The sequence below is a fragment of the Carassius auratus genome, chromosome 9, assembly GCF_003368295.1.
Source record: "Carassius auratus strain Wakin chromosome 9, ASM336829v1, whole genome shotgun sequence".
Lineage (NCBI taxonomy): Eukaryota > Metazoa > Chordata > Actinopteri > Cypriniformes > Cyprinidae > Carassius > Carassius auratus.
Genome location: NC_039251.1, coordinates 565272 through 586864, shown reverse-complemented (window position 1 = coordinate 586864; position 21593 = coordinate 565272). Strand labels below are relative to the sequence as shown.

Here is a 21593-nt window from a genome sequence, read left to right as displayed (position 1 = left end):
AGCTTATCATATAATGTTTATGGCCATTCTGAGTCCAAATGCTGTTTGCTGCATAGTATTATACCATACAATTTTTCTGCTCTTCGGTGAGCTGCTCTACCTGTTGAAGACATCCATTAGTCAATAGTCATGACAGAGTCAGCACATACTGTATACACACAATATACACTCACCTAAAGGATTATTAGGAACACCATACTAATATTTTGTTTGACCCCCTTTCGCCTTCAAAACTGCCTTAATTCTACATGGCATTGATTCAACAAGGTGCTGAAAGCATTCTTTAGAAATGTTTAGAAATGGAGATGATCAAGCATTTGCAAATGAACTGAATGGTTTTTATGCACGGTTCGAAACATCAGATTTTCTCCTGGAGTGTGATGCCATTAGACAGCAGCTACAGTATGGTACTCCTCCGACTATTACAGCAGATGATGTGCGTAGAGTTTTTAATAAAATTGATTCTAAAAAAGCACCAGGCCCAGATCAAATAATTGGTAGGGTTTTGAAAAAGTTAGCCTCATTTTCTGCCAGGTTTTTCAAAAGTCATTAGATACACAATACATTCCTAAAGCCTGGAAGTCCTCACTCAAAGTACCAGTACCTAAGGTAGCAAGACCAGCTGATTTAAATGATTATCGTCCAGTTGCCCTAACATCAATCGTGGTGAAGAGCCTAGAGAGAATTGTTCTGAGACATATTCTAAATGATGTGCAATGTTATATCGACCCTTTACAGTTTGCCTGTAGAAACAAGCGGAGCACAGATGATGCCCTTCTGTAAATGCTCCATTATATCTATTGCCATCTGGAAAAGACCAAACGATATGTCCGGGTTCTCCTTATAGATTTTTCCTCCGCCTTCAACACCATCAGGCCCCACATAATGATGGAGAGGCTGGGGCAGTTAGGGATAAATCCTAACATAATAAGTTGGGTTGAGTCCTTTCTGACGGAGATAACACAGTGTGTTAAGGTAAATGAGGCTGTGTCCTCCCCCATTATGACCAACACAAAATCCCCACAAGGCAGTGTCATCTCACCAGTATTGTTCACTCTTTACACTAATGAGTGTAAAAGTAATACACCTGAGCATCTTACAATAAAATTTGCAGATGATACAGCAATAGTGGGGTTAATACTGAATAGTGATGAGACCAACTACAGGGCCTGGGTGGATCAGTTCGCAGACTGGTTTAGGTCCAGCTATCTTCATCTAAATATAAAGAAAACAAAGGAAATAATAATAGATTACAGAATTGGGTGCCAGCCCCATCAGTGTTTGGTTATAAATGAAGAGGATGTTGCGATTGTAGCCAAGTACGAGTACTTAGGCACAATAACAGATAATAAGTTGCAATGGAACAGTAATACTGACACCGTCTATAAAAAGGGGCTGCAGAGGCTGCATTTTATGCGGAGACTAAGACAATTTAGAGTGGATAGTGATATGATGTTACTTTTTTATCACTCATTTGTGTCACACCAGGCATATGAGGTGTTGCAATCAGGGAGGAGGTTTAGGCTACCCTCTTTCAAAACTAATCAAGCCAGTAAGTCATTCATTCCAACTAGCATTACATTTATGAATAAGAACAAGAAAATAGCTTTAAATAGCACCATGCACTTTCTTTCCAGCTTGACTGTTACAGTATGCACAACTGCACTTTATTATCCTAGTTATGTGTAGTGGGGTTTGAGTCTTCTGTCCTGATGGTGGGTATGTGTGGGGGTGTGGTAGGATGGGGGTGTTTGGGGAGAGGAACATTTTGCTGTATATTTTGTTTTGAAATCTGTCTTGTCAACTGTCTTGTTGTCTTATGTATAAATGTATCAGACGTACTGTATGGTGTAGAACAAATTTTCGAAAGGATAAATAAGTCTTTCTCTCTATAAATCTCTCTCTCTCTCTACATATAGATCACTGATCACCAGATCAGGGCAGTCCTTCTAGATTCAAGAATTCCAGGAGAAGATGCTGAGGTAAGAGCCTTTAAAACCACACTAAGCTTGTGCCAGGCTTTGGCCTTGACTATTCATTCATCAAGATCCTCTGATTCGAACTCTAATAAATTCACTTCAGCAGAGACCGACTTGAGCCCCAAAGTGCATCAGGACTCTTTTTCAAACATTGGAGACATGCAAGTATCAAACTTAGTCTTATTAACTTATACATTAGGTATCATATGCACATTTTACAAAGGTGTGTTTGAGCTAAGAAACTGATGTTTCTGCTGAATATCAAATTGTACCATAACTTCATGATTTTATTTCTCTTCTCTTTACTACTTAAGCTTTAACCCCTTTTTCCTATGCCAACTGTATGTGAGTTTGTGTGTGTGTATGTTAGACTAGTTTAAGTGTTTATGTAGTTAATAAAGTCTTGTATCACACTTGAGGTTGTTCATTGTTTGCTCATAACTGAAGTCCCTAATCATGCAGATTTTTGCTACATACTTTGAGTAGGATTGTACAGAAAGGACTGTTCCTTAACCAGGAACTTAAAATTCTTTAAATAAATGTTTACCAAAATATGTCTGTCATGGGTATGAGTTCCTGTCTGTCTATACTATCTTATCACAATAAAGGCAATAAGTAAAACACCATTGTAAATAAATAAATAAATGAATGAATGAATGAATGAATGAATACAATAAAACAGCATGTCTATATTTTATATCTACTTATATAATACCAAATGTATTGACATGTTTTAGGATGGTTGTACATGTACATGACACACATAAACACATATTTGTGAGGGCTATATATATATTTAATTTAGCTGACGCTTTTATCCAAAGTTACTTACAAATGAGGACAATGGAAGCAATCAAAAACAACAAAAGAGCAATGACATATAAGTGCTATAACAAGTCTCAGCTTAAAAGCAGAACACGTAGCAAGGGCTTTTGAATAATATAATAAATACAAAGAAAACAGATATAATAGAAAAAGAATAGATAAAGCTAGTGTTAGAGGTCTTTTTTATTTTTCATAATTATATAATAAATGAAAAGAAAAATGAATACAAAAGATTTAGAAAGGTAGTTTTTTTAAAGAATAGAATTAGAATAGTGAGTGCTAAAGTTAGAGGGTCAAATAAAGATGGAAGAGATGGGTATTAAGCAGATTTTTGAAGATGACCAAGGACTGAGTTGGGGAGGTCATTCCACCAGGAGGAACATTTAATTAAAATGTCCGTAAAAGTGACTTTGTGCTTCTTTGGGATTACACCATCAAGCGACGTTCACTTGCAGAATGCAAGCTTCTAGACGGCACATAAGTCTGAAGTAATGAATTTAAAGGGCAAACATCAATGCCTTGAATTTTATGCAAGCAGCTATTGGTAGCCAGTGCAAACTGATAAACAGAGGTGTGACGTGTATTCTTTTCGGCTCATTAAAAATTAATCTTGCTGCCGCCTTCTAGATTAATTGTAAAGGTTTGATAGAACTGACTGGAAGACCTGCCAACACAGCTTTGCAATAGTCCAGAACAAGAGCTTGAACAAGGAGTTGTGCAGCATGTTCCAAAAGAAAGAACGGCCTGATCTTCTTGATGTTGAATAAAGCAAATCTGTATATATATTTATACTTATAATCAACAGAATGTTTTAAAGGGACCATCAAAATAAAGTGCAACCTATCTTTATATATATATATATATATATACACACACACATATACTTTAGATATGTGTTACTTCATCTGGAAATTTTATATATGTACATGTATTACATTTGCGTATTTGATATTTAAAAGTTGTGTTATAATTAGCAACATGTTTTCTTTAGTCTAAACCCATATTTCATCCAAAGACACGGTTTAGATTTGAGTAATGAGGATAACACACAGCAGATAAAGGTACTCTGGAGTTAAAAATAACAAACCGCAGATAAAGGACATGATATGAGGTTGCATAAAAACGGATGGGTAATCCGACAGAGCTAACTCATGAGACAGCTGCTTAAGTAAGCAGCTGTTAAGTAAATTACTGTCTATTGTCCCATGCTGGATCCAACACAAATCACCAGACTGGTGTGATACATAAATATGCATCGGGTGTTCCTTCCAGATTCACAGTCTCATGTACATCTCAGAGAGATCAGTGAAGACTGTGACGAGCACTCCCAGAGGAATCAGCGTCGCCCTGGAAACCAAACCAAAACACCTGCACGTCCTCGTCACCGGCTGATCGGTCACAGCTGCTCCCCATCAGCCAGCACACTGAAAAGCAGCACATGTTGCACTGAGAAGAGGTTCTCAAACAGAACGCAAAGCTGGACTAACCCCTCTCTCCTATCCCCACAGAAAGCAGCGAGTGACCGACAGCCCACACCCTTTGGAGCACGTCTGGACACCCACTTTCCCCTTGATTGGCACAGAGGAGCACGGAGAGCACACGGGGAGCACCAACCAGCGGAAAGCAGATCAGGACACTTCACCAGGCACCCTTCACTTTTCAATAAACCCACCCTCCGGGGTTTTTGATTTCACGTACCTCTTGTCGAGTGGTTCTTCACCCCGTGACAGTGGTGGAGAATGCGGGCAGAACAGTGAGGAATCACCGACAAGGTCACCGCCCCAACTCCTAATTTTTTTTGCTTTCTGTCAGCAGCACCACGGAAGGCGGCACGCGCGGCCCCGCGATGGAGGACGTCTTACAACGCCTCGCTGAGGTTAGCATCCGCCAGCAGCAAATAGCGGAACACCTCGCCACTCGCCTGGGCAGGACGGAGGATGAACTCGCCGCCGTCCGGGCGGCCGCGGCCCAGCGCGTTCCGCTACCTGAGCCTCGGGCACAAGCCACCCGTCTGTTGCCCAAGATGACGGCCGATGACGATGTGGAAGCCTTCCTTCAGGTCTTCGAAAACACTGCCCACCGAGAGGGATGGCCAGAGGACGAGTGGGCATGTGCGCTGGCACCCCTACTCACCGGTGAAGCACAGAGGGCTTACTTCTCGCTCCCCCTGACGAGTGCCGACAGGTATGTCGAAGTGAAGCGAGAGATCCTGGCGAGGCTGGGCCTCTCCCCTGTAAGTGCCGCCCAGCAGTTCCACGAGTGGGAATACAAGCCCCGGGTGCCAGCCCGTGCCCAGGCAGCCGAACTCAGCCGCCTCGCCCAGCACTGGCTGTTGGCAGGAAACCCCACACCAACACAGGTAGCGGAACGAGTGGTGGTCGATCGCCTCCTGCGCGCACTACCTCGCGCCCACCGACAGGCCGTCGGCATGAGGGACCCACGTGACGTCCGGGAACTAGTGGAGGCGATCGAGCTGGCGGATGCCGTTCATCCCAGCGGGGCAGGGGACCGGCTGCCGCCATTCCCCCGGAGGGTGGTCCAGGAGCGACGCCCGCTCGAAGGCACCGCGCGACCCGTCAGCAGGCCGACGGTTCCCCCACCGCGAGATGAGCCCATGCCAAGTGCCGAACCACCGTCGCCTCCGCGAGCCTGGCTGGCAGCCTGCATCCTTCACCAACGGGTGCCGGCGGGAGCCCCCGAAGCAGATGTGAAGGTGGATGGAAGACGGTACCGGGCCCTGTTGGACTCAGGCAGTGCGGTCACCCTCATCCAGGCGCGGCTGTGCGCCCCGCGAAGCGGCCGGAAGAACTTCCTACCGATTACCTGTGTGCACGGAGACACTCGTCAAGTACCGGCCCGTGAAATGGTCATTTCGTCCCCCCAAGGCACCTGGCCAGTGGAGGTAGGCCTGGTGAAGGACCTGCCAGTGGCCGTACTGCTTGGAAGGGATTGGCCCGGCTTCGAGAAGCTGCTGTCCGCCGCTACCCAGCCTGCCAGCCCCAAGGGGAACCGTCGAAGACCGAGGCGGCCGCCTGGACCCTGCCGCCGACCGGCCCTGCTCGTCTCCGACAGTGGGAGAGAAGGTGAGGCCCCCTCCCAATCTACTAATCTGTTTTATGATGTCTACCAACAGGCCGCTGGAGGGGGCTCTTTCGCCAAGGAACAGCGGGAGGACGACCGACTCAAGCACTGTTGGAGCCAGGTGCGGGTCGTGGATGGAGAGGACGTCCTCCCCCGACCCCACCCTCTCCCACATTTTGTCGTAGAGAATGGCCTGCTGTATTGTGTCGCCCAGCGTAGGGGGGAGGAGAAAAAGTTACTAGTTGTGCCTCGTGCCAAGACCGAGACCATTCTGGAGCTGGCCCATTCCCACCCCATGGCAGGACACCTCGCGGCAGCCAATACTGCCCAACGCATCCGCGACCGTTTCCATTGGCCGGGCCTGGACGCCGAGGTAAAGCGGTTCTGCCAGGCCTGCCCGACCTGTCAGGCCACGTCGCCCCGGACTCCTCCCCCCAGCCCGCTCATCCCGCTGCCTATCATCGAGGTGCCCTTCGAGCGGATTGGAATGGACATAGTGGGGCCGTTGCCGAAGTCTGCCCGAGGGCATGAGCACATCCTGGTCATCGTCGACTATGCCACCCGGTACCCAGAAGCAGTCCCCCTGCGGAAGGCCACCGCAAAGTCCATCGCCCAGGAGCTGTTTCTGCTGGCCAGCCGAGTCGGCCTCCCCTCAGAGATCCTGACTGACCAGGGAACCCCCTTTATGTCCCGGCTAATGGCTGACCTCTGTCGGCTGCTGCGGGTGAAGCAGTTGAGGACCACTGTTTATCACCCCCAGACTGATGGCCTCGTAGAGAGATTTAACCAGACCCTCAAGCAAATGCTCAGACGTGTGGCGGCGGAGGACAAGCGGGATTGGGACCTCATGATCCCCTACGTGCTCTTCGGGATCCGCGAAGTTCCCCAGGCCTCAACTGGCTTCACCCCCTTCGAGCTCCTGTTTGGCCGTCAACCCCGGGGCCTCTTGGACGTGGCCCGGGAAGCGTGGGAGCAGCAGCCGGCCCCGCATCGTACCGTCATCGAACATGTCCGGCAAATGAGGGAACGGATCGACCGAGTGATGCCGTTAGTCCGGGAACACCTCACCAGGGCCCAACAAGCGCAGCAACGTCATTATGACCGGACAGCCCAGCCACGGGAGTTCCAACTGGGAGACCGCGTCATGGTCCTGGTCCCCAGCTCCGCCTGCAAATTTCTGGCCTCCTGGAAGGGGCCCTACTCGGTCGTCGAGAGGGTTGGACCGGTCACTTACCGCCTGAGACAGCCGGGACGACGGCAGGCGGAGCAACTCTACCACGTCAACCTCCTAAAGAAATGGGTGGGGACCCGGGACCAAGTAGCTGCCCTAAGCCTCACCGAGCCCGTGGTTGTGGATATCAACCCCCACCTTTCGGCTGCCCAGAAGACGGAGCTGCAGCACCTGGTCAGTCAGTTCCAGGATGTGTTCTCCTCTCAGCCCGGGCAGACCAACGTGCTTCAACACCATATCCGGACGCCCCCAGGAGTCGTCGTTAGGCAACGGCCCTACCGAGTCCCGGAGGCTCGTCGGCAGGCTATTGAGGAAGAGGTCCAACAGATGCTAAAGTTGGGGGTAATAGAACCATCCCGGAGTCCGTGGTCCAGCCCCATTGTGATGGTCCCAAAGCCGGATGGCACCCTCCGCTTTTGTAACGACTTCCGCCGCCTGAACGAAGTCTCCGAATTCGACGGGTACCCCATGCCTCAGGTGGACGAACTGCTGGACCGGCTAGGAAGGGCCCGGTATATCAGCACCCTAGACCTAACCAAGGGCTATTGGCAGGTACCGCTCTCCGAGGCCGCCAAGCCGAAAACCGCCTTCTCCACCCCCAGTGGTCACTGGCAGTACCGGACCCTTCCCTTCGGCCTACATGGGGCCCCCGCGACGTTCCAGCGGATGATGGACATCCTCCTGCGGCCTCACCAAGCTTACGCGGCCGCCTACCTGGATGACGTCGTGGTCCACTCCGAGGCGTGGGACGAACATCTGGATCGTCTGCGGAGGGTGCTCTCGGAGCTCCGGCGGGCTGGACTTACCGCCAACCCCCGAAAATGCCACCTAGCCCTCTCTGAGGCCAAGTACCTGGGCTATCAAGTCGGCCGAGGACTCATCCGGCCGCAAGACAAGAAAGTTGAGGCCATCCACGCCGCACCAAGACCGGAGACAAAGACCCAGGTACGAGCCTTCTTGGGGTTGGCGGGTTATTATCGTTGTTTTATCCCCAACTTCTCCTCTTTAGCCGCCCCCCTGACAGACCTGACCAGGAAGGGGCAGCCGGAGAAAGTATGCTGGACCCCGTCGGCGGAAGAAGCCTTCTCCCAGGTGAAAGCAGCACTCACGTCCTCGCCGGTACTCCGCGCCCCGGACTTTAGCTGCCCCTTCCTGCTGCAGACGGATGCTTCCGACACAGGACTAGGAGCGGTCCTCTCCCAAATTCAGGAAGGTGAGGAGCATCCGATCATCTACATCAGCAGGAAGCTGTCCCCCGCCGAGAGGAAATACGCCGCCGTGGAGAAGGAAGCCCTGGCCATCAGGTGGGCAGTCCTGGAGCTCCGGTACTACCTCCTGGGCCGCAAGTTCACCCTGGTAACCGACCACGCGCCCCTACAGTGGATGGCCCGCGCCAAGGACACCAACGCCAGGGTGACTCGCTGGTTCCTAGCGCTCCAGGACTTCCACTTCGAAGTCCGCCATCGAGCTGGGGCCGCCAACGCGAACGCCGATGGCCTCTCCCGGATCTGGACAGCTTATGCAGGTCTGTCAGGGGTCATTCCCCACCCTCCCCTAATCTCACCCCTACTTTCTACATGTCTTCGCAGGACCAGAACGACGCTTAGGGGGGGGGGGGATGTGACGAGCACTCCCAGAGGAATCAGCGTCGCCCTGGAAACCAAACCAAAACACCTGCACCTGCGTCCTCGTCACCGGCTGATCGGTCACAGCTGCTCCCCATCAGCCAGCACACTGAAAAGCAGCACATGTTGCACTGAGAAGAGGTTCTCAAACAGAACACAAAGCTGGACTAACCCCTCTCTCCTATCCCCACAGAAAGCAGCGAGTGACCGACAGCCCACACCCTTTGGAGCACGTCTGGACACCCACTTTCCCCTTGATTGGCACAGAGGAGCACGGAGAGCACACGGGGAGCACCAACCAGCGGAAAGCAGATCAGGACACTTCACCAGGCACCCTTCACTTTTCAATAAACCCACCCTCCGGGGTTTTTGATTTCACGTACCTCTTGTCGAGTGGTTCTTCACCCCGTGACAGTGGTGGAGAATGCGGGCAGAACAGTGAGGAATCACCGACAAGGTCACCGCCCCAACTCCTAATTTTTTTTTGCTTTCTGTCAGCAGCACCACGGAAGGCGGCACGCGCGGCCCCGCGATGGAGGACGTCTTACAACGCCTCGCTGAGGTTAGCATCCGCCAGCAGCAAATAGCGGAACACCTCGCCACTCGCCTGGGCAGGACGGAGGATGAACTCGCCGCCGTCCGGGCGGCCGCGGCCCAGCGCGTTCCGCTACCTGAGCCTCGGGCACAAGCCACCCGTCTGTTGCCCAAGATGACGGCCGATGACGATGTGGAAGCCTTCCTTCAGGTCTTCGAAAACACTGCCCACCGAGAGGGATGGCCAGAGGACGAGTGGGCATGTGCGCTGGCACCCCTACTCACCGGTGAAGCACAGAGGGCTTACTTCTCGCTCCCCCTGACGAGTGCCGACAGGTATGTCGAAGTGAAGCGAGAGATCCTGGCGAGGCTGGGCCTCTCCCCTGTAAGTGCCGCCCAGCAGTTCCACGAGTGGGAATACAAGCCCCGGGTGCCAGCCCGTGCCCAGGCAGCCGAACTCAGCCGCCTCGCCCAGCACTGGCTGTTGGCAGGAAACCCCACACCAACACAGGTAGCGGAACGAGTGGTGGTCGATCGCCTCCTGCGCGCACTACCTCGCGCCCACCGACAGGCCGTCGGCATGAGGGACCCACGTGACGTCCGGGAACTAGTGGAGGCGATCGAGCTGGCGGATGCCGTTCATCCCAGCGGGGCAGGGGACCGGCTGCCGCCATTCCCCCGGAGGGTGGTCCAGGAGCGACGCCCGCTCGAAGGCACCGCGCGACCCGTCAGCAGGCCGACGGTTCCCCCACCGCGAGATGAGCCCATGCCAAGTGCCGAACCACCGTCGCCTCCGCGAGCCTGGCTGGCAGGCTGCATCCTTCACCAACGGGTGCCGGCGGGAGCCCCCGAAGCAGATGTGAAGGTGGATGGAAGACGGTACCGGGCCCTGTTGGACTCAGGCAGTGCGGTCACCCTCATCCAGGCGCGGCTGTGCGCCCCGCGAAGCGGCCGGAAGAACTTCCTACCGATTACCTGTGTGCACGGAGACACTCGTCAAGTACCGGCCCGTGAAATGGTCATTTCGTCCCCCCAAGGCACCTGGCCAGTGGAGGTAGGCCTGGTGAAGGACCTGCCAGTGGCCGTACTGCTTGGAAGGGATTGGCCCGGCTTCGAGAAGCTGCTGTCCGCCGCTACCCAGCCTGCCAGCCCCAAGGGGAACCGTCGAAGACCGAGGCGGCCGCCTGGACCCCGCCGCCGACCGGCCCTGCTCGTCTCCGACAGTGGGAGAGAAGGTGAGGCCCCCTCCCAATCTACTAATCTGTTTTATGATGTCTACCAACAGGCCGCTGGAGGGGGCTCTTTCGCCAAGGAACAGCGGGAGGACGACCGACTCAAGCACTGTTGGAGCCAGGTGCGGGTCGTGGATGGAGAGGACGTCCTCCCCCGACCCCACCCTCTCCCACATTTTGTCGTAGAGAATGGCCTGCTGTATTGTGTCGCCCAGCGTAGGGGGGAGGAGAAAAAGTTACTAGTTGTGCCTCGTGCCAAGACCGAGACCATTCTGGAGCTGGCCCATTCCCACCCCATGGCAGGACACCTCGCGGCAGCCAATACTGCCCAACGCATCCGCGACCGTTTCCATTGGCCGGGCCTGGACGCCGAGGTAAAGCGGTTCTGCCAGGCCTGCCCGACCTGTCAGGCCACGTCGCCCCGGACTCCTCCCCCCAGCCCGCTCATCCCGCTGCCTATCATCGAGGTGCCCTTCGAGCGGATTGGAATGGACATAGTGGGGCCGTTGCCGAAGTCTGCCCGAGGGCATGAGCACATCCTGGTCATCGTCGACTATGCCACCCGGTACCCAGAAGCAGTCCCCCTGCGGAAGGCCACCGCAAAGTCCATCGCCCAGGAGCTGTTTCTGCTGGCCAGCCGAGTCGGCCTCCCCTCAGAGATCCTGACTGACCAGGGAACCCCCTTTATGTCCCGGCTAATGGCTGACCTCTGTCGGCTGCTGCGGGTGAAGCAGTTGAGGACCACTGTTTATCACCCCCAGACTGATGGCCTCGTAGAGAGATTTAACCAGACCCTCAAGCAAATGCTCAGACGTGTGGCGGCGGAGGACAAGCGGGATTGGGACCTCATGATCCCCTACGTGCTCTTCGGGATCCGCGAAGTTCCCCAGGCCTCAACTGGCTTCACCCCCTTCGAGCTCCTGTTTGGCCGTCAACCCCGGGGCCTCTTGGACGTGGCCCGGGAAGCGTGGGAGCAGCAGCCGGCCCCGCATCGTACCGTCATCGAACATGTCCGGCAAATGAGGGAACGGATCGACCGAGTGATGCCGTTAGTCCGGGAACACCTCACCAGGGCCCAACAAGCGCAGCAACGTCATTATGACCGGACAGCCCAGCCACGGGAGTTCCAACCGGGAGACCGCGTCATGGTCCTGGTCCCCAGCTCCGCCTGCAAATTTCTGGCCTCCTGGAAGGGGCCCTACTCGGTCGTCGAGAGGGTTGGACCGGTCACTTACCGCCTGAGACAGCCGGGACGACGGCAGGCGGAGCAACTCTACCACGTCAACCTCCTAAAGAAATGGGTGGGGACCCGGGACCAAGTAGCTGCCCTAAGCCTCACCGAGCCCGTGGTTGTGGATATCAACCCCCACCTTTCGGCTGCCCAGAAGACGGAGCTGCAGCACCTGGTCAGTCAGTTCCAGGATGTGTTCTCCTCTCAGCCCGGGCAGACCAACGTGCTTCAACACCATATCCGGACGCCCCCAGGAGTCGTCGTTAGGCAACGGCCCTACCGAGTCCCGGAGGCTCGTCGGCAGGCTATTGAGGAAGAGGTCCAACAGATGCTAAAGTTGGGGGTAATAGAACCATCCCGGAGTCCGTGGTCCAGCCCCATTGTGATGGTCCCAAAGCCGGATGGCACCCTCCGCTTTTGTAACGACTTCCGCCGCCTGAACGAAGTCTCCGAATTCGACGGGTACCCCATGCCTCAGGTGGACGAACTGCTGGACCGGCTAGGAAGGGCCCGGTATATCAGCACCCTAGACCTAACCAAGGGCTATTGGCAGGTACCGCTCTCCGAGGCCGCCAAGCCGAAAACCGCCTTCTCCACCCCCAGTGGTCACTGGCAGTACCGGACCCTTCCCTTCGGCCTACATGGGGCCCCCGCGACGTTCCAGCGGATGATGGACATCCTCCTGCGGCCTCACCAAGCTTACGCGGCCGCCTACCTGGATGACGTCGTGGTCCACTCCGAGGCGTGGGACGAACATCTGGATCGTCTGCGGAGGGTGCTCTCGGAGCTCCGGCGGGCTGGACTTACCGCCAACCCCCGAAAATGCCACCTAGCCCTCTCTGAGGCCAAGTACCTGGGCTATCAAGTCGGCCGAGGACTCATCCGGCCGCAAGACAAGAAAGTTGAGGCCATCCACGCCGCACCAAGACCGGAGACAAAGACCCAGGTACGAGCCTTCTTGGGGTTGGCGGGTTATTATCGTTGTTTTATCCCCAACTTCTCCTCTTTAGCCGCCCCCCTGACAGACCTGACCAGGAAGGGGCAGCCGGAGAAAGTATGCTGGACCCCGTCGGCGGAAGAAGCCTTCTCCCAGGTGAAAGCAGCACTCACGTCCTCGCCGGTACTCCGCGCCCCGGACTTTAGCTGCCCCTTCCTGCTGCAGACGGATGCTTCCGACACAGGACTAGGAGCGGTCCTCTCCCAAATTCAGGAAGGTGAGGAGCATCCGATCATCTACATCAGCAGGAAGCTGTCCCCCGCCGAGAGGAAATACGCCGCCGTGGAGAAGGAAGCCCTGGCCATCAGGTGGGCAGTCCTGGAGCTCTGGTACTACCTCCTGGGCCGCAAGTTCACCCTGGTAACCGACCACGCGCCCCTACAGTGGATGGCCCGCGCCAAGGACACCAACGCCAGGGTGACTCGCTGGTTCCTAGCGCTCCAGGACTTCCACTTCGAAGTCCGCCATCGAGCTGGGGCCGCCAACGCGAACGCCGATGGCCTCTCCCGGATCTGGACAGCTTATGCAGGTCTGTCAGGGGTCATTCCCCACCCTCCCCTAATCTCACCCCTACTTTCTACATGTCTTCGCAGGACCAGAACGACGCTTAGGGGGGGGGGGGATGTGACGAGCACTCCCAGAGGAATCAGCGTCGCCCTGGAAACCAAACCAAAACACCTGCACCTGCGTCCTCGTCACCGGCTGATCGGTCACAGCTGCTCCCCATCAGCCAGCACACTGAAAAGCAGCACATGTTGCACTGAGAAGAGGTTCTCAAACAGAACACAAAGCTGGACTAACCCCTCTCTCCTATCCCCACAGAAAGCAGCGAGTGACCGACAGCCCACACCCTTTGGAGCACGTCTGGACACCCACTTTCCCCTTGATTGGCACAGAGGAGCACGGAGAGCACACGGGGAGCACCAACCAGCGGAAAGCAGATCAGGACACTTCACCAGGCACCCTTCACTTTTCAATAAACCCACCCTCCGGGGTTTTTGATTTCACGTACCTCTTGTCGAGTGGTTCTTCACCCCGTGACAGTGGTGGAGAATGCGGGCAGAACAGTGAGGAATCACCGACAAGGTCACCGCCCCAACTCCTAATTTTTTTTTGCTTTCTGTCAGCAGCACCACGGAAGGCGGCACGCGCGGCCCCGCGATGGAGGACGTCTTACAACGCCTCGCTGAGGTTAGCATCCGCCAGCAGCAAATAGCGGAACACCTCGCCACTCGCCTGGGCAGGACGGAGGATGAACTCGCCGCCGTCCGGGCGGCCGCGGCCCAGCGCGTTCCGCTACCTGAGCCTCGGGCACAAGCCACCCGTCTGTTGCCCAAGATGACGGCCGATGACGATGTGGAAGCCTTCCTTCAGGTCTTCGAAAACACTGCCCACCGAGAGGGATGGCCAGAGGACGAGTGGGCATGTGCGCTGGCACCCCTACTCACCGGTGAAGCACAGAGGGCTTACTTCTCGCTCCCCCTGACGAGTGCCGACAGGTATGTCGAAGTGAAGCGAGAGATCCTGGCGAGGCTGGGCCTCTCCCCTGTAAGTGCCGCCCAGCAGTTCCACGAGTGGGAATACAAGCCCCGGGTGCCAGCCCGTGCCCAGGCAGCCGAACTCAGCCGCCTCGCCCAGCACTGGCTGTTGGCAGGAAACCCCACACCAACACAGGTAGCGGAACGAGTGGTGGTCGATCGCCTCCTGCGCGCACTACCTCGCGCCCACCGACAGGCCGTCGGCATGAGGGACCCACGTGACGTCCGGGAACTAGTGGAGGCGATCGAGCTGGCGGATGCCGTTCATCCCAGCGGGGCAGGGGACCGGCTGCCGCCATTCCCCCGGAGGGTGGTCCAGGAGCGACGCCCGCTCGAAGGCACCGCGCGACCCGTCAGCAGGCCGACGGTTCCCCCACCGCGAGATGAGCCCATGCCAAGTGCCGAACCACCGTCGCCTCCGCGAGCCTGGCTGGCAGGCTGCATCCTTCACCAACGGGTGCCGGCGGGAGCCCCCGAAGCAGATGTGAAGGTGGATGGAAGACGGTACCGGGCCCTGTTGGACTCAGGCAGTGCGGTCACCCTCATCCAGGCGCGGCTGTGCGCCCCGCGAAGCGGCCGGAAGAACTTCCTACCGATTACCTGTGTGCACGGAGACACTCGTCAAGTACCGGCCCGTGAAATGGTCATTTCGTCCCCCCAAGGCACCTGGCCAGTGGAGGTAGGCCTGGTGAAGGACCTGCCAGTGGCCGTACTGCTTGGAAGGGATTGGCCCGGCTTCGAGAAGCTGCTGTCCGCCGCTACCCAGCCTGCCAGCCCCAAGGGGAACCGTCGAAGACCGAGGCGGCCGCCTGGACCCCGCCGCCGACCGGCCCTGCTCGTCTCCGACAGTGGGAGAGAAGGTGAGGCCCCCTCCCAATCTACTAATCTGTTTTATGATGTCTACCAACAGGCCGCTGGAGGGGGCTCTTTCGCCAAGGAACAGCGGGAGGACGACCGACTCAAGCACTGTTGGAGCCAGGTGCGGGTCGTGGATGGAGAGGACGTCCTCCCCCGACCCCACCCTCTCCCACATTTTGTCGTAGAGAATGGCCTGCTGTATTGTGTCGCCCAGCGTAGGGGGGAGGAGAAAAAGTTACTAGTTGTGCCTCGTGCCAAGACCGAGACCATTCTGGAGCTGGCCCATTCCCACCCCATGGCAGGACACCTCGCGGCAGCCAATACTGCCCAACGCATCCGCGACCGTTTCCATTGGCCGGGCCTGGACGCCGAGGTAAAGCGGTTCTGCCAGGCCTGCCCGACCTGTCAGGCCACGTCGCCCCGGACTCCTCCCCCCAGCCCGCTCATCCCGCTGCCTATCATCGAGGTGCCCTTCGAGCGGATTGGAATGGACATAGTGGGGCCGTTGCCGAAGTCTGCCCGAGGGCATGAGCACATCCTGGTCATCGTCGACTATGCCACCCGGTACCCAGAAGCAGTCCCCCTGCGGAAGGCCACCGCAAAGTCCATCGCCCAGGAGCTGTTTCTGCTGGCCAGCCGAGTCGGCCTCCCCTCAGAGATCCTGACTGACCAGGGAACCCCCTTTATGTCCCGGCTAATGGCTGACCTCTGTCGGCTGCTGCGGGTGAAGCAGTTGAGGACCACTGTTTATCACCCCCAGACTGATGGCCTCGTAGAGAGATTTAACCAGACCCTCAAGCAAATGCTCAGACGTGTGGCGGCGGAGGACAAGCGGGATTGGGACCTCATGATCCCCTACGTGCTCTTCGGGATCCGCGAAGTTCCCCAGGCCTCAACTGGCTTCACCCCCTTCGAGCTCCTGTTTGGCCGTCAACCCCGGGGCCTCTTGGACGTGGCCCGGGAAGCGTGGGAGCAGCAGCCGGCCCCGCATCGTACCGTCATCGAACATGTCCGGCAAATGAGGGAACGGATCGACCGAGTGATGCCGTTAGTCCGGGAACACCTCACCAGGGCCCAACAAGCGCAGCAACGTCATTATGACCGGACAGCCCAGCCACGGGAGTTCCAACCGGGAGACCGCGTCATGGTCCTGGTCCCCAGCTCCGCCTGCAAATTTCTGGCCTCCTGGAAGGGGCCCTACTCGGTCGTCGAGAGGGTTGGACCGGTCACTTACCACCTGAGACAGCCGGGACGACGGCAGGCGGAGCAACTCTACCACGTCAACCTCCTAAAGAAATGGGTGGGGACCCGGGACCAAGTAGCTGCCCTAAGCCTCACCGAGCCCGTGGTTGTGGATATCAACCCCCACCTTTCGGCTGCCCAGAAGACGGAGCTGCAGCACCTGGTCAGTCAGTTCCAGGATGTGTTCTCCTCTCAGCCCGGGCAGACCAACGTGCTTCAACACCATATCCGGACGCCCCCAGGAGTCGTCGTTAGGCAACGGCCCTACCGAGTCCCGGAGGCTCGTCGGCAGGCTATTGAGGAAGAGGTCCAACAGATGCTAAAGTTGGGGGTAATAGAACCATCCCGGAGTCCGTGGTCCAGCCCCATTGTGATGGTCCCAAAGCCGGATGGCACCCTCCGCTTTTGTAACGACTTCCGCCGCCTGAACGAAGTCTCCGAATTCGACGGGTACCCCATGCCTCAGGTGGACGAACTGCTGGACCGGCTAGGAAGGGCCCGGTATATCAGCACCCTAGACCTAACCAAGGGCTATTGGCAGGTACCGCTCTCCGAGGCCGCCAAGCCGAAAACCGCCTTCTCCACCCCCAGTGGTCACTGGCAGTACCGGACCCTTCCCTTCGGCCTACATGGGGCCCCCGCGACGTTCCAGCGGATGATGGACATCCTCCTGCGGCCTCACCAAGCTTACGCGGCCGCCTACCTGGATGACGTCGTGGTCCACTCCGAGGCGTGGGACGAACATCTGGATCGTCTGCGGAGGGTGCTCTCGGAGCTCCGGCGGGCTGGACTTACCGCCAACCCCCGAAAATGCCACCTAGCCCTCTCTGAGGCCAAGTACCTGGGCTATCAAGTCGGCCGAGGACTCATCCGGCCGCAAGACAAGAAAGTTGAGGCCATCCACGCCGCACCAAGACCGGAGACAAAGACCCAGGTACGAGCCTTCTTGGGGTTGGCGGGTTATTATCGTTGTTTTATCCCCAACTTCTCCTCTTTAGCCGCCCCCCTGACAGACCTGACCAGGAAGGGGCAGCCGGAGAAAGTATGCTGGACCCCGTCGGCGGAAGAAGCCTTCTCCCAGGTGAAAGCAGCACTCACGTCCTCGCCGGTACTCCGCGCCCCGGACTTTAGCTGCCCCTTCCTGCTGCAGACGGATGCTTCCGACACAGGACTAGGAGCGGTCCTCTCCCAAATTCAGGAAGGTGAGGAGCATCCGATCATCTACATCAGCAGGAAGCTGTCCCCCGCCGAGAGGAAATACGCCGCCGTGGAGAAGGAAGCCCTGGCCATCAGGTGGGCAGTCCTGGAGCTCCGGTACTACCTCCTGGGCCGCAAGTTCACCCTGGTAACCGACCACGCGCCCCTACAGTGGATGGCCCGCGCCAAGGACACCAACGCCAGGGTGACTCGCTGGTTCCTAGCGCTCCAGGACTTCCACTTCGAAGTCCGCCATCGAGCTGGGGCCGCCAACGCGAACGCCGATGGCCTCTCCCGGATCTGGACAGCTTATGCAGGTCTGTCAGGGGTCATTCCCCACCCTCCCCTAATCTCACCCCTACTTTCTACATGTCTTCGCAGGACCAGAACGACGCTTAGGGGGGGGGGGGATGTGACGAGCACTCCCAGAGGAATCAGCGTCGCCCTGGAAACCAAACCAAAACACCTGCACCTGCGTCCTCGTCACCGGCTGATCGGTCACAGCTGCTCCCCATCAGCCAGCACACTGAAAAGCAGCACATGTTGCACTGAGAAGAGGTTCTCAAACAGAACACAAAGCTGGACTAACCCCTCTCTCCTATCCCCACAGAAAGCAGCGAGTGACCGACAGCCCACACCCTTTGGAGCACGTCTGGACACCCACTTTCCCCTTGATTGGCACAGAGGAGCACGGAGAGCACACGGGGAGCACCAACCAGCGGAAAGCAGATCAGGACACTTCACCAGGCACCCTTCACTTTTCAATAAACCCACCCTCCGGGGTTTTTGATTTCACGTACCTCTTGTCGAGTGGTTCTTCACCCCGTGACAAGACACACACACAAACACTCAATCAATGATGGAATCTGACTTTGAGAGTACTCAAGAGTCAAGGTTTTTAGAGCTGCCTTTTTATGGTTCATGGCATAAAGTTGCCCGGTTTGAGTGATGTATTTATGATTAACATTTAAACACATTATGATTGCAATCTAACAGTAATAGTAATAGTAATAGTAATAGTAATAGTAATAATAATGTTTTATTATAGTTTGACCATTAATGTAAAATACTAAAGCTACTCTAAAATTAAATTGAGTTTTTACAATGTAGTTGAACAATCGAATAACTGATAACAAAGCAGATTTTAAATAAAAGAGATTGTATGAAAAGGTACATTTATTACAGTATATGACTTATGTTCAAGCTATTTATTAAATCAATTAGTTTATAGGTTTTAATGAATGAATCAAAGTAAATGTACATTACAATTTTGTGGTGAATGGTGTTGTTGTTGGTGTGGATGGGTATTGGGTGGGTGGATTATTATTTGTTGTTATTAGTGCTGATTATGTGTCTTGAAGGGCCATATTTATAAGCCGGTATGGTTTCTGGGTAGTCATTTTTTACAGGAACTTGTTGTGTACTGTGAATAAACTGTGAATACATTACTCAATAATATCCCCATGAATTACAATAAAAATAAAATAAAATAAAATAATAACACTATCTACATTCCACTCTAGGCCTTCTGTGCTAGTTCTTGGAAAGGTGCCTTGCCCCAAAGGTCTATTCTTTTCTTTTTATGTCAAAACAAATGCATATTTTAATCCACAAATCTAAGAACATGAATATGTCTGGAAATCCATCAATAAACAAACAGACACCAAATTTGATATTCAACACTGTCAAGACAATGTCAAAAAAAAAAGAAAGACTATTCTTCAAAAGTGCATCCATGAATAGGTAAATATTATGATGTTATAGCATTTATGAAAAAGTTAGTGTTGGCAAAAGCTTTTTAAAGTCAAGAAAGCCAAGAAAGTTCTATGTGGAAAAATTACCAAAAACAAACAAACAAACAAACAAACAAACAAATGCATATACTCACCACTGCTTTGTAGATATCATTAATTTTATGTCACCTGTGAGGAGATCAGATGAACTGCTGGCACTAGTGGAGAGTGGAGGTCCAGGAGCAGAAGCAGGACAGTCTGTTCGCTCCTGCCCCACTGTATATGGGACGGTCCATGTAAAGGGCAAACTATCAGCAAACTAATCTAATCCTTGTTGCTGTGCAAAGGAATTCACTTTCATAAAATAATAATAAAATAAAATAAAATAAAATAAAATTTTGTAGGCATTTCTCTACCATGTATTCAAGAGTGACACTATACTAAATGCACAGTATGCACTATACTATATATAGTAACTGCATCAGTTCAGCAGAACGGCTCCAGTATTACAGTAAATACAAAAGAGAAACACTGTCAAATTGGATACACACATGAACACTCTCACACATACACCATAGTAAATAATAACATACAGACAGCATCATAATATAGTAGAAAAAAGTTGAAGAAAGACTGTTATATATAGATATGTATAACAAAATGTTATACAAATGTTATGATGATGGCAACATGGCAGAATCGACGGATTGGGTTGTCAGTGACAAGTACTGTAACAAATGTATGCCTAAAGTCAAGTCAAGTCACCTTTATTTGTATAGCGCTTTACACAATACTGATTGTGTCAAAGCATCTTTACAGAGTCAGGAAAATAGATTGCAAGAAGACAATAATAAAGTCATTTTTCTTTTTAAATATAGTCAGTTAATTGATGATTCAGTGATATCATCATCCAGTTCAGCTCTCTTCCAATAGTGTCTGCGCAATCATTCAAGCATCTTCAACTAACGAGCCAGAGGTGACAGCGGCAAGGAACCAAAACTCCATCAGGGACAGAAATGGAGAATAAATCTTGGGAGAAACCAGGTTCAGTTGGGGGGCCAGATCTTCTCTGACCAGACAAAACAATCATGGTGTGGTTTAATTCCAGGCTGCAACACAGGTGCACAGGAGTCATCTGGTTCCCGTGGTCTTGTGCTGATGGTGGTCTTCACAGGGGATCTGTCTCTGGGGTGCATCTAGTTAACATGGTCTCCTCTGATATTCAGGGCTGTAGAGGTCATCTCTAGTAGCTAAAATAAATCAGTGGGCAGATATTTCCAAATGAAGTGGAAAGACTACAAATTTGTGGGTATAGAAGAAGTACTGTTTATAGTTTATAGTTGTGGGTTTGTCCACGACCAGGTTATTTGGAATGAATTGCTCATCTGGCTTTAATGGTCAATTTTAAGTTCATGCCTCAAGGGGCATATTGTGGAAAACACAGTGCGCAAGCATAGTTGACTTATAGCTTTATTATAATTAAAAAATAATAATTAATAAGTTAATGCATAACCACTGACCTTTTAATAATCCAGTTGTGTACTCCATAATGGACCTTTCTTGAGCATAGACTATAATGTATTTCTTTGGCAGTTTGCTGTAGCCTCTAGAGCACAGGTAAAATAGTTCCTTACATTCCTCACTCACCAAGACACATTGTTCCTTGCATTTAACATATATAATCAAATCAATGGAAATTTGAATGAAAACTGATTATAAATATGAGCCCAGGAGTCTAAACTGATCGTCAATTTTAAATATTCATATTTTACATGTACAACAACACACAAATTACAGCACATTGTTGTACAAATGATTTCTGCGCACTCTGCAGGGGGCAGTAAATTCAAATATTTCCTCTGACATGTAGAAGATGTAGCAGAACCATAATATAAAGACAGGAAGTGTGCTTTTACTAGAGCACTGCACACTTCCTTTTACAGTGATGGCTAACAGAAACATCAGTATTCCTTCCTCGACTGTAATCACCCCACATCTCATGAAATGCCATTCAGAGCACATAATTTTGGAGAGGTTGCCATAGAAACCATATAGTAGCAGAGCACAGTTGAACACAGCAATTTCCTCTCACACTGTGTCCTCAAATGAAAGGAAAAAAGAAGACATCATTAGACAACAGAATGAGGAAAAAATACAGGTCCTTCTCAAAAAATTTGCATATTGTGATAAAAGTTAGTTTTGCTAATTTTTTGAAATAGGAATTTTGGGTTTTCATGAGCTGTATGACAAAATCATCAGTATTAAAGGGACACTAAGTAGGAATTACTCC

The 21593-nt window shown here is 53.2% G+C and overlaps 1 pseudogene; it reads right to left on the bottom strand.

Annotated features, from left to right (window-relative positions):
- LOC113109268 (calmodulin-like protein 11) overlaps nucleotides 1–21593 on the bottom strand; it is a 38659-nt pseudogene that overhangs the window by 9228 nt on the left and 7838 nt on the right.